This window comes from Trachypithecus francoisi, unplaced genomic scaffold (genome assembly GCF_009764315.1).
Source record: "Trachypithecus francoisi isolate TF-2019V2 unplaced genomic scaffold, Tfra_2.0 Lachesis_group16, whole genome shotgun sequence".
Taxonomy (NCBI): Eukaryota; Metazoa; Chordata; class Mammalia; order Primates; family Cercopithecidae; genus Trachypithecus; species Trachypithecus francoisi.
In genome coordinates this window covers 43,957,261-43,970,603 of record NW_022681461.1, presented here as the reverse complement: position 1 = coordinate 43,970,603, position 13,343 = coordinate 43,957,261, and the positions used below count along the sequence as shown (strand labels likewise).

The 13,343-nt window shown below is 41.6% G+C and overlaps 1 pseudogene; it reads right to left on the bottom strand.

The window, feature by feature from the left end:
- Positions 1-11,148: 11,148 nt before the first annotated feature.
- LOC117098586 lies at positions 11,149-11,633 on the bottom strand (annotated as a pseudogene).
- Between the last annotated feature and the right edge of the window lie 1,710 nt (positions 11,634-13,343).

The following is a 13,343-nucleotide window of genomic DNA, read 5'->3' as shown; positions in this document are numbered from 1 at the left end:
TTGTTTCATTGTGATTAAAGAATAATTGAATGGCTGCTGATCAGAGATCATGACTTCCTTTCCCTTTTAGCTTGAATTCTGTGGCAGCCAGCAGAATTTTCCTGACAGGTATTCTAGCAGACTTCTTCCAAGAGACCGTTTCTGAAACTGCATGACTATACGTGGTCTTTACCATCTAGAAGTTCCCTTCAGGTGTTGTCAATATTTTTCTTTGTGAGGAAAGAAAAGCACTGATTTCTTAAGTGTATTTATTCTCCAAGTAGTTTTATTTTATAGGAGACACTTAAGATTTGCAAGGAATAGACGTGTATTCAAATGGAGAAACCCATGAGTATTAAAGCGAAGCCGTTGGGGAAGAGGAATTGCAAGGCAAGAGGGCAGTGGCTCACCTCCCTTCCCTTCCCTTCCCTGACACGCCATTCTCCCCTCCAAGGTGAGGACTGGATAAGGATGTGGAATCTACAATGGACTGGGAGAGACTGGATAAGCCTGAGATGTGAACTTTCCAAACTTCACACCGAGGAGCCCCAGCACTGAGTCTTTACAGGACACACCAGCTGTTCCCACCAAGAAAGGAAACAAAACTTTTTTTGTTGTTTCTTTCATGCCACCTCCCTCTGTGGAATCCCCTCTTCTGCATCATCTTTCACTCCTCTTTCATCAGGTCACAAATGCCACTATTCCATCCTTAGTCCTTTGTCCAAAATTGCCATTTTCACTCTGAGTTGGCACCTACGATGATGCTCACTCTATCTCTTGTTCCAAAGTGGTCCTTTCCTCCACATCAACAAAATGTCCTCTCTGGGGTACCTGTACTGGTGGATTTTGATTTGATTGAAATAACTCACAATAGGGTCTGAATCATAGACTTGAGAGCATAGTGGAGGTGGGGAACCTTCCACGAAGTTATTGCCACTATCTTTTTTTTAAGACAGATAATTCCTCTGTGTACGTGTGAAGAAGGCTTCTTGGTGCTTGCTTTTTTGTTTTTTTGTTTTCGTTTGCTGTAGGGGTCAGAAATACAATTGGATATGGATGAGGCGGGGCAGGCTGCATAACTGGGTTAAACAGGCAGAGTTAACAATGGGAGGGTAGAGGTTGTGATGACCTGGAGAGGGACATTTACATTAAACAAGAACAGCTGGAACTGTAGGCAGCTCATGCGCTGCCTTTGCATATGAGGCTTGTTATTTTACAGAACACCCTCACTGCCTCTCCTACATGTGACCATTGAGGAAAATGCATGGGATCTGCATTGTTTTATGGCCCACGGCTCTATTGGATCCATCCCCACCACCTCTACCAGTGTCCTGTACCCACACCCCACAAGGTACAGAGATTATTCCCAGAAAGAGACTTAGAATTTTGAGGGAATCCACCCTGTACTTATCACATGTTTCTCCCAATAACTCTTTCTCACATTTTTATCCAATATTGCAGAATCAAAATTTTCTATGTTAGTGCAAAACGTATAAGCCTTTACACCTATTCAGAGAAATAACAGAAATGACAGGCCTGGAACAGTGGCTCATGCCTGTAGTCCCAGCACTTTGAGAGGCCAAGGCAGGTGGATCACTTGAGCCCAGGATTTCAAGACCAGCCTGGGCAATATGGTGAAACCCCATGGCTACAAAAAACACAAAACTTAGCTGGTTGTGGTGACATGTGCCTGTAGTTCCAGCTACTCAGGAGGCTATGGTGGGAGATGGGCTTTGAGATGTTGAGACTGCAGTGAGCCAAGATTGCACTACCACTGCATTCCAGCCTGGGTGACAGAGTAAGACCCTGTCTCAAAACAAAACAAACAAACAAAAAAAAGAATGACGATGTTGGAACGTTGGCATAATAAGAAATTCAAATTAAAATATTTGAAAGCAAAATTTTAGCACAATATCCATGTCTACCTCAGTTCTTTGTCTTATTTGTAAAAATCACCTAAACAACCTGGTGTTTCCAGTACCCTACCAAATTATCCAGTATATTTCAATATCCCCATTTCTTAACTGCCTTATAATTATTGCTTGATTTATTAAATAGAAGACTGATTGAATTGAGAATGGTTGATTTTTCTATGCCAAAAAAGTCGACGTCTATTAAAGCATATTCTACGCAAGACTTAATGTAAACTGGATTTCAAGAAGGTGCAGAAGTGGGAGTATATGGACATATTGTGAACTTTTATTTGTGAAACTGCTGAGATTGTTTCATAATCCAGCAAAGTAATCAGTTCCAAATTAGTGTTAAGATTAGATAATGATAACTTAAACATGTCTCACCCTATTTGTAAACATAAGCACTCTTTTCCATTCCAGAGTTTTCAGAAAAACACACATATTAAGAAGTGTAGGGTTAAACCTAATTTTAATTATACTTCCTTTTTTTTATTTTTCGAGACGGATTCTAGCTCTGTTGCCCAGGCTGGAGTGCAGTGGCGCAATCTCGGCTCACTGCAAGCTCCGCCTCCCGGGTTCACGCCATTCTCCTGCCTCAGCCTCCCGAGTAGCTGGAACTACGGGCTCCTGCCACCACGCCCGGCTAATTTTTGTGTATTTTTAGTAGAGACGGGGTTTCACTGTGTTAGCCAGGATGGTATCGATCTCCTGACCTCTAGATCCGCCGGCCTTGGCCTCCCAAAGTGCTGGGATTACAGGCGTGAGCCACAGTGTCAGGCGCTTAACTGTAATTTCTATCCTATTGATATCATAGGCAGGGTAAATGAAGGGAAAGGAAGTAATAGTCGCCTTTGCTTTCTTTTGGAAGAAACAACATATGCAAACTAGAAGGTAATCACCTTTAATGAACGCAAATATTAATATTTTAGTGTGTGCAACAAAGCCCAGAAAAAGCAAGAATCATATTCAAATTAGGGGGGAAAACCCAAAAGATTAAAAAAATATAAATAACATTCTTGGGTAGTAGGAAATAAGACCACACATTTTTTAATAAACTTAGCAGTTTTACATTTTAGATGTTACTCTACAATCATCACAGAATTATAGCTAGCACTTACCTAATTAACTAACTGATTAGACAGAATACAGTAGAGATGTGTAAACAATTCTTAAATGTTCTTGACTTTTTTTCTGATACATTTGTGTCCTTCACAAATACAACATATACATATATCTTCAGTTTTCCTGAGAAGTTCCAGTTATATCTACTCTTATCTCTAAAATTAACTTATTAAACTTGTAAGCACATTTAATTTTATGTCCTTATAAAAATTTAGCATAGAAGATGATTATTTAAGCAGAAAAATACCCAAATATGTTTTGAGGTTTGTAATAAAAGGTATACCACCAAATCCAGAGAGTACTGGAATCTCAGCTGTGAAGACACAAACCCATTGGTCTGGTAGAGATCACATTAATATTCACAGTGATCTCTTGCCTGGGTAGCCTGAAATCAAACTAGGTTCTAGCTTATGTCATCGCTGGGAATACTGATTAAATCATGAGCGTGTTACCTGGGCCAGTGCCATCCGTGTGGGCCACCCCAGCTTTGGTGCATCTCCCCTTCTTGCTCTCTGTTGAGGCGGCACCATTCCCACAGGCTGCCCCTCTGGTGAGAAACCTCAGTGCATATTCTCTGTTGGGTTTAAAGGAAGGTTGTGAGGCGAAATAAGTCAAATCAATAGCACCTGTTAGAAATAACCAAGCCGCCAATGTCAAGCTTTTCCTGTTAACAGTGACAAAGGTCCATCACAGAGGATGGTAGAGGGCAGGAAACATTTCAAAGAAGAGGGAAACAGTTTTGTTGGCAGCAATGTGAGAGTAAATGGAGTTACCATTTGTTGAATTATTACTGAGTCGTGCCCTGGGCTGTCTTTTACTTGTATTATCTTATTTAATCCACATAAGACTGATAAAAGAGAAGTATACTGATAATACTCTTATTTCACAGATGAGAAAACTGAGGCACAGAGAGATGAAGTGATTTGTCCCAACAAATAGTGGGAAATAATACATTTAAATAGCATCTGACTAGAAGACCTAAACTTCTTAACATATGTCTTAAAATTTGGTCCAACGAAGTATGTGTGTGTTTTTTTTAAATATTATAGAACTTGAAGATTTCAGAATTCTCTTCACCCCAAATTTTAACTACAAACCAAAGCAACCATTGATCTCTGTTTTCTAGGATTTGTGTGATGTGTAATAATAGTTTGGTCACCAATTTCAATTTCAAAATTACACGCCTCAATACATTTTGGTGAAGGTGGACATTCAAAACTCAATATATTGTCAGTTATTCTACCACCATATTTTAAAACTGAATTCATCATTGGGCTTGTAGTGAAACAACAAGAGTAATAGCTATAATTTATTAAGGACTTATTACTGTGGGTTAGAACCTGTGCTTAGTATTTTACAGCCATTATTTTCAATTAAATTCTCAAAAATAAGCATAATCATTTTCATTTTACAGATGAAAAAGAGAGATTCAGAGATTAAGCAGTTTACTCCAAATTCATGCATTATTAATATGATGGACCCAAGATTCAAACCCAGGTGTACCTGAATATGAAAGACATGAACTGCAGTGGGGGATGCTATGTTGTGACTCTGGTTAAGACCTGGTTCAGGTAGGTGACCAGGTCTCTCACTGATGATGTTCTCACACACGTCAGGATTATGAGAATGCCTGATTGCTTTGTGCCCTTGTGAAAACTAAAGCATCCAGAAGTCACAGGACAGAATTATAGCATGTGTAGTGCTCTGCATTCTTGAAGCCTAACATTCTTCAGAGGCAAGAGGAGCACAGAGCCAATACTAACTCTGCCTTGCCCATGGCTTTGCAGGTACCCAAGATTTGGAAGTAGCTTCATGTGTTCACCAAGAGACGGTGGTGGTTAACTGTTGGCCCAGAAGCCTAATTATGATGAAAGTGGGCTTCCAGGCCTCAACAAGTTTTCTTTCATAGTAGGTGCCCTGAGGAGAAAGGAGGGGTTTTGGGTATGGACTTATTGTTTGAGCCTGCCGTGCAGGTGCAGGTGCCTTCTGCGAAACAATTAACTTCATTGATGGCAATGCCTGGCCTTACACATGCCAAAGCCAACACATATTGCTCTGGGCAGGTATGGAAGTCAACAGTGAGGCATAACCAGGTGGGGGTTCAGGATCTCAAATGGCCTCCTCCTCCTCCTCCTCAGAGCTGAGAGAATTAATCATGGCCACGCTGGAGAGCAGACTACCTACAACATACTGAAAAACTGATCTGTGAGTTTGGACAGACAAGTGTCAAAGCTCTGGCACTGGGGCAGATGCATCTATTTTCAGAAGTTTCTCCACAAATGGAGAACTGTTTGTCTTAAAGGTGGAAAATTACATGTATTTTACTATTTTAAAGAAGGTATATCTTAATTGCCTTTCCTGCAAAGGAGGAAAAGGAATCCTATGAACTTCTTTGGATCTTTCTTTCTTTCTTTCTTTCTTTCTTTCTTTCTTTCTTTCTTTTCTTTCTTCTTTCTTTTCTTTCTTTCTTTCTTTCTTTCTTTCTTTCTTTCTTCTCTTTCTCTTTCCTTTTCTTTCTTTTTCTTCTTTCTTTCTTTTCTTTCTTTCTTTCTGAGATGGAGTCTCACTCTGTCGCCCAGGCTGGAGTGCAGCGATGTGATCTCAGCTCACTGCAACCTCCAACTCTCAGTTCAAGTGATTGTCCTGCCTCAGTTTCCCGAGTAGCTGGGACTACAGGCACGCACCACCACGCCCAGCTAGTTTTTGTATTTGTAGTAGAGATGGGGTTTCACCATGTTGGCCAGGATGGTCTCCGTCTCTCGACCTCATGATCTGCCCTCTTCAACCTCCAAAAGTGCTGGGATTGCAGGCATGAGCCACCACACCCTGCCTATTTCTTTCTTTTTTGTTTTCTGAGGAAATATAGATAAGAGGGTAAAACATATCTTTAAAAAAAAAAAACCATTTCTGTGATTTTTCAACGAGGAATTGTTAAGTGCCTTATTTCACATGGCTAAGCTTCATCTTCAGACTTGACTCTTCTGCAAATCAAAAGCTTATAAGCAGAGGCCACAAACATGGAAATACATCCAGCCAACTAGAAAGGGGCAGAGTATAGGAGTGTAGTCCAGTCTTGCTTTGAAACACTCTTGAGAGAAAGATCATTTATGAAACACTTATGAATCTCATATAATCTGGCACTACACAGTATCTTGGACATCAGTTTTTCAGGCTTCTTGAATTCCAACATAGGAAGGATAGTTCACTTTAAAGCAGGAGCCAAGATGGACCATTCTCATTTTCTCATTTTCTCATAAAATCTTATTAACAACAACTATGCCAGCACCAGGATTTGTACCGGGGACACAAGAGTAAGCAAAATTGGCCCAAGCTTTCTTTTTCCTTGGTTCAGGGCAAGGCTTCTAATGAATGTTTCCTGGTTAAGTAGAATCTGAGAGCAACTCTAGTTCAATAGAAATAAATGAGGCAAATGGTGACAAATGCTCCAAAGAGAACCAAAATTTGTGGGTGAATTACTGAAATTCTCGAGACCTCTGTATCTTCATCTATGAAAAGGAAACAATAAGACCTACCTTAAAGTTTGTTGTGGGGAATTAAATGAGATCATTTATTATGCCTGGTATGGTCGGGCGCGGTGGCTCACGCCTGTAATCCCAGCACTTTGGGAGGCCGAGGTGGGCGGATCACCTGAGGTCAGGAGTTTGAGACCAGCCTGACCAACATGGAGAAACCCCATCTCTACTAAAAATAAAAAATTAGCTGGGCGTGGTGACACATGCCTGTAATCCCAGCTACTCGGGAGGCTGAGGCAGGAGAATCACTTGAACCTGGGAGGCAGAGGTTGCGGTGAGCTGAGATTGTGCCATTGCACTCCAGCCTGGACAGTTAGAGCAAAACTCGTTCTCAAAAAGGAAAAGAAAATAAAAGAAAAGAAACAAAAGGAGTATGCCTGGTACATAATAGACCAGAAAGGATGCTAGACATTGTCGTGATCAGTTTTGGATCTGTCTCCTCTTGACCTTTTTATAGATGAATTTATGGACAGCCCCATAGATTGAGGCCAAACTTAGTGCCCCTAAGGTTCTAATTTCAAAGGGGATAAAAACAGAGTTCGACTTCTTAAAATTCTCAGTCTCCTGTCTGATTAGCACTGTATTTCAGCCTTCCTTCCTCCAGTGCACCTTCATCAGGCATCACCTCCACATCACACTTTTTTAGTTTTCTCTTTCTTTGCACAGCAGGGATAGAGGACAGGGAGGGTTTCCCCTTTTCTGATTCCCAAGATCACCGTTGCTCTCAGTCCCTGCTGAGGGAGCAGGCTTGTCATTCGGGGAGATTTGAAAATCAACCCTAGGACTTGGCTTGCCAGTATGGATGTGTGGGCAGCAGCCAAGCTGAGAAACAATCTGGACATCACATTGGCCAAGAAAAGGGGATGTCCCTCTGGGAAATATGCCTGGCTCTGTTTGTATTGGCTTTCAGAGAACTCTTCTGACCTGACATGGTGCTAACTTGGTATTGTGGGAAAGTCTGTCTGACCACTGGCTTCCTGCAATTGCCTTTTGATTATGCCAAGGGAGGGACCTAAGAAGCAGTGTGCAGATATGGTCTCCAGGGAGAGACAAGATCCCTCCTTCTGTCAGCACGAGCACCCACCTCCCCTTGTTTGGATGAGAGAAGAGGAGACTAGGGAGGAATTTAACCCAATCTCGGGAATGTTGCATGCTCAAACTAAAAGTTAAGTTTTTCACTTCTTGGCTTAACCTAAAATGTAGGTGCTAGCCCTCCAGTTGGCTGCCATGGGACAAAGGTTGTTTTTCTGGCTAGGGCCAAAAAGAGTGGAATCTCAGCACAGAGTAAAATTTAACCTTGGTTTTTTTGTTCGTTTGTTTTTTCCCTCTTATTACACCTTTGACCCCAAACCATGCTCCTCCTTCCCTCTCTACCTCTTTTTCTCACCAACTTCCTGATCAGTCTTCTCAAGTTGCAGCTATGAAACTAGAAGTCCATTCCCTGCCTTTGACTTATTGGCATTCCCATGATTATTGGTTAATCGCACAAGAATTAAATGAGTTTTGCTTGGCAGGAGCAGAGAGGAGGAGCAGGTTTTAGGGGGGGAAAAGCAAAGTTTATACGTGTTAAATTACCTAGGCCTTATGTGACCCCTTTGAACACTCAGTCCCCTCTTTGCTCTCCTCTCCCCTTCCCTCCCCAGTGCTTGGTAAAATGCAAATTCTGGTTCTCCAGAGTATCCCAGCTGATCTCTCCCTCTGCCTGGTTCCTTCTCACTAACAGAAGGGGAGTTAGAGAACTCGTACACCTTGAAGTATGAATGACACTAGTCACTAATCTCTTGGCCCCATGCTTTCCACTTTCCCCGAGGTGTTTTCTTGGGCTGACTTCATGTAATCTCAGGATCAGGTAATGACACTCTGTAGTAGGTAAGAGTTAAGGACTGGTGATATGACATAGAAAGACATGAGTTACAGAGCCAGATAGATTTGGGCTCATTCTAGCCTTGTGTATTTTGGACAAGTTAACTAAACACTCTGAGCTCTGATATCCCCATTGAGTAGAGATAATATACCTTTGCAAAAAATATAATATATGGAAAGCATCTAGCTTGGTGCCACATAGCAGATACTTAGATACTTAATTATCAATGTGATCATTATTATTGGGCTGCTCTGTGTCCTCCTGAGCGCAGTGTTAGGTGAGGGATGATTGTTAAGGAAGGCTACAATATTGGGAGGTATTATTACCACAGCTGCCTTGACCTCCCCATTCTTTTTGTGTCCTGAGGCTCCCTCTGAGGAAATCTGGCAGACCAAGAAGTTTATGAGGGAGAAGCAAGCAGAGGGAATGTGCTGCTTGGCTTGGAGCCACCACCAAGTGGTGACTGGCTTGGTCACCCAGGGACATACAGGTTTCATTCACCCGAGGAGACCAGAGGCACAGTAGTCTGAGGCTCTTGGATAATGAGCAAAATTAGCTGCTCTCTGTTGATGTTGGGGACTTACTTTCTGAGGGGTTCCCAGCTTCTCTGGTGACCCCCACTTCCATAGGCCACCATTTTCTTTCCATGCCAGTGATTCTCAATATTGGCTTCATGTTCGAATCTCATAAAGGAGTGGGCCTGGCTAGTGGTAACAGCTCCCCAGGTGAATCAAATGTGCAGAGTTGAGAATCACTGTTTGAGACCCAGCCTGAGCTTTTTGGAGCTTCACCTGCAGAGGGAAGCTTGGGTTTTTGGTTGTGCTGTTCTCCCCCGGATGGATCCCAAATGATTACTGAAGCCTAATGTAATTGTTTATGTTGCTTAACTTGTGGCATCCTTTAGAACCATGTACTGATTTACTTTTAAAGGCAGACACTCCTTATTCCAACAAGCACAGCCTAATATGGCATGGTCATATTGCTCAGGTAGTATATGTCTTGCTTCCAATTTAAGAAAGAGGAGGAAGAAAATCATTAAGTTCTTTTCTGGAGCAACAGCAGAGAGTAATCTAGAGTATTAAATATATCTTGATGAGGAGAAGTTGAGGAAACCTTCCTAGATGACTCTTCTGTTTCTCTGAACGGATCAGTTAACCCGGACACAAAGCCTCACACATAATGATGGACACCTTGTCTCCTATGAGGCCTCCATTGTTTAAGCTGCTCTTTGTGAAAAAGCAGATGCTCTCCAGTCCACACACCTGTGACCAGAACCTGAACACTAATGGTTGACCAAGTTCCTACTCTCATTGCAAAGATGTAGCTGTGACATCCCCAATTTTTGGGAAACTATATTTTACTCTAAAGAGCTAATGTGAAAGTTACTGTAAGCACAGTAAGTATAAAGAAAAACTGAGCTTGATAATACTGTTGATATTTTATCTGAAAAGCTTATCTAGAAGGATTGGGTCATCGTTAGTGTAAAATACTGAATTTCTATCACATGGAAGACTGATGTAACTTAGACTCAAGGAAACACAAGTTGAACTAAGGGTTAGAAGTTGCAGGAAGACACATTTCCACTGAGTATTCAGGAGATCCTCTTGCTTGCTGAAGGTGGAATGAATGAGATCACACCATAGCATCTGTTCAGCAATCAGTAGCTCGAAGGTCAGAATGGTAAGTGCCGAAAGGGGAGCATCTGGATTACTTGTTATACCCAAGACATTCACCTGGTCAATCAAAAGTTAATTAGCTTGATTGAGTGTTCCACGTGTATACTTATTTCAAAACATCATATTGGCCAGGCACGGCTTACACCTGTGCTGGGGTTACAGCTTACACCTGTAACACCATCATTTTGGGAGGCTAAGAAGGGCAGATCACTTGAGCCCAGGGATTCGAGACCAGCCTGGCCAACATAGCAAAACTCTCTCTCTACTAAAAATACAAAAATTAGCCAGGCTTGGTGGCACATGCCTATAATTCTAGCTACTTGGGAGGCTGAGGCATGAGAATCGCTTGAACCCAGGAGGCGGAGGTTGCAGTGAGTTGAGATCACGCCATTGCACTCCAGCCTGGACAACAGAGCAAGAATGTTTAAAAAAAAATCATGTTGTACACAATAAATATATATAATTTGTATATATTATAAAATTTATTCAAGCATTCTATCTTCATTGTCCAATATATATCAGAAACTTGAAAGGGTCTAGAGATTCATATATGAATAAATTATGGTACTTAGCTCATAGACACACTTAAGCAAAATAAATAAACAACAATACAGTATCAAATGGAGACCTAAAAAAAGTGAAAAGGGCAATACATTCTCTTAGGGCAATTCAGTTTGGGCAATGCAGAGATAAAGTAGGGCATCAGGCCTGAAGGAAGCTTCTAGAAGGAGTTGACATTTGAGCTAGGCCTTTAAGAACAGGTAATATTTAGCCATGTGGGGAACAAGGAAGGGCATTTTAGTTGGTGGTAAAAAGTGACGCACAGCATTGGAGTGTGGAAGTGTCCTTATGTTCTGAGAAGAACGTGTTGTGTGTTGATTTCTCTAGTAAACACATGAGGTACATGAAGGCAGTGGAGGGGGGGAAGATATCCTGCAATCTTTAAACTCCAACCAAGGTATATAAATGCATCTTATTGGGTTTTTTTCTACATAATTATTTTTATTTTTAATGTCCAGAATGTGTAATATAAGGGCCAGAGCTTCCTCCTGGACTCAATTTTATAAATTCTCAATTGGTTGGTGAGGCAATAGGGATACTTTTTCTTGTCTCATTTGGTGTCTGGAAAAGCTTCGTTCAGGTCCTCAGTGGTCATCTGATCAAATGGAATTAAGTTCCTTATCTTCTCCAGCTGTTTCTCATGTTCTCCAATCCTGGACTTTGAGAGAGACACCCACTCAGCACAAATTTTCACAACTTCATTTTCTTCAGCATACACCTGGGCAGTATATTTACCCTCTGGTACAGGAAACTTCAGGGCATTAAACTTCTTCTCAAAGTCATCCACCAAGCCTGCCTTGGCCACATTGGTCTTGTAGTAAGTCCAGTTGATAGCTGGTGGATTCTTAGGTAAAATAGCCAATCTGGAGGTAAGAGTCTCATTCCAGGATGTCAGGGAATTAGCAATGGCCTTTTGGTTTCAGGGTATGATCTCCCAAGAAGTTACGCAGTCAGTGGTTTTTAGAGCAAGTTTTTGCCCAGCCATCTTGGGATCCTTCACCTACCCCGGCGGCCCACAGTCCACAGCAGCACCTAGCGGCTCTTACTGAATTTTTTAGTGCAGTTGTGGCTATGTATTAACATTTAGACTTTATGCTTCAGGAATGGGGAACAATCACGGGTTCTGGAGAGTAGAGGAAGCCATAATCTAGAAAAACGATGGAATTGCTTGGTACAGGGCACCACAAAAGCTTAACTGTCTCTGTGATAATGATTTCTCCCTCACGCTCTGCATTTTTCCCCGTAGTGAGTTTCCCCAGGCCCATTGTTTTCCAACTTAAGAGTCTTTAGATTCCTTGTAGATTCATGAACATGGAAATGAGGGATTCATGAACTATTTTCAACACTGCAATAAGTTCAAATAAATTATGCACTATCACCATCACAGAGACGGTTAAGCTTTGGTGGTACCCTATAACAAGCAATTCCATTATTTTTCTAGATTATGGCTTCCTCTACTTTCCCTGTGCTTGTTCCCCATTCCTGAGGCACAAAGTTGAAATTTTAATATATGGCCACAACTGCCTTAAAAAAAAACCCAATAAGATGCATTTATTTACTTTGGTTGGAGTTTAAAGCTTTGCAGACTGTCTTCCAACCCACTGTTCACATGTACCTCATGCATCCACTGGAGAAGTCAACATACAACACACGTTCTTCTCAGAACACAAGGACACTTCCACACTCCAATGCTGTGCATCATTCTTTACCACCACTTAAAAGGTTAGCACTAACCTTTTCATCAAAGCAAAAGAACTCTTGCTTTAGTTACAACTCTTCAGTAAGGGCCCCTAGCCATCAACTTTGGGAAAGTCTTCCTCTTAAAGAACTTACATGGTATAGGATTTATAGGTATGCGCTTTAGAGGCAGACAGCCTTGAGTTTGAATATTGGCTGCCACTTATGAGCTATATGACATTGGACAACTTATTTAATCTCTGTAAGCCTCACTTTCCATGGTTAACTCATAGGATATATTGTGTGTCTGTTGTATCTGTCAGTATATTCTTAATTCATAGAACATATTGTATATCTGTCAATTACACACTTATATTGTATAGTGTGTCTTATGTAAGTATAGAGTGTTGCCTGCCTATAGAAAATAAAACTGCTGCCAGGTAAATCACAATCTTTTATGTGTCCATCAGCATCATTGGCCACTATTGGTCCTTCCTATTTGGGGTCTCCACTGAAGGTCTTTGAGGTAGGGTGCTTCTAGCATTCAGATGGCCACACCCTTGGCTCTCTGGTTTGCTGCTGTGTCTGCTGATAACTGTATTTGAGTGCCTCTGAGCTCCCTGGTGATATCCCCAGTGCCTTGCTGAGCACATATCCTGAGGGTGGTCGATTGCCTCCATCTTGCAGAGGCCAGAGGGAAACACTCTCAATGCCATTTTCCACCCAGCTCATTAGTCAACTTCAGGACTTCAAAAGACATGCTCTGTTTGACTCTGCTGTTCTCTATACATGACACGTATACAAATGTGTTCAATGCACACTTTCTATGCTTCATCATGGCTTTGGAAGCCGTACTAGAGATTCAGTGGTGTTATGCTTTTTAGTCTACATTGCCTAAGAGAACTGATACAGACGCTAAGCAAAGGGGTGGTAGATACGGATGTCATTTAATATTACAGTCATATGGCAAGTCTGAAAATGGTCTTGTCAAAGTTAGTGGTGTGCCCTAAATGGCTTT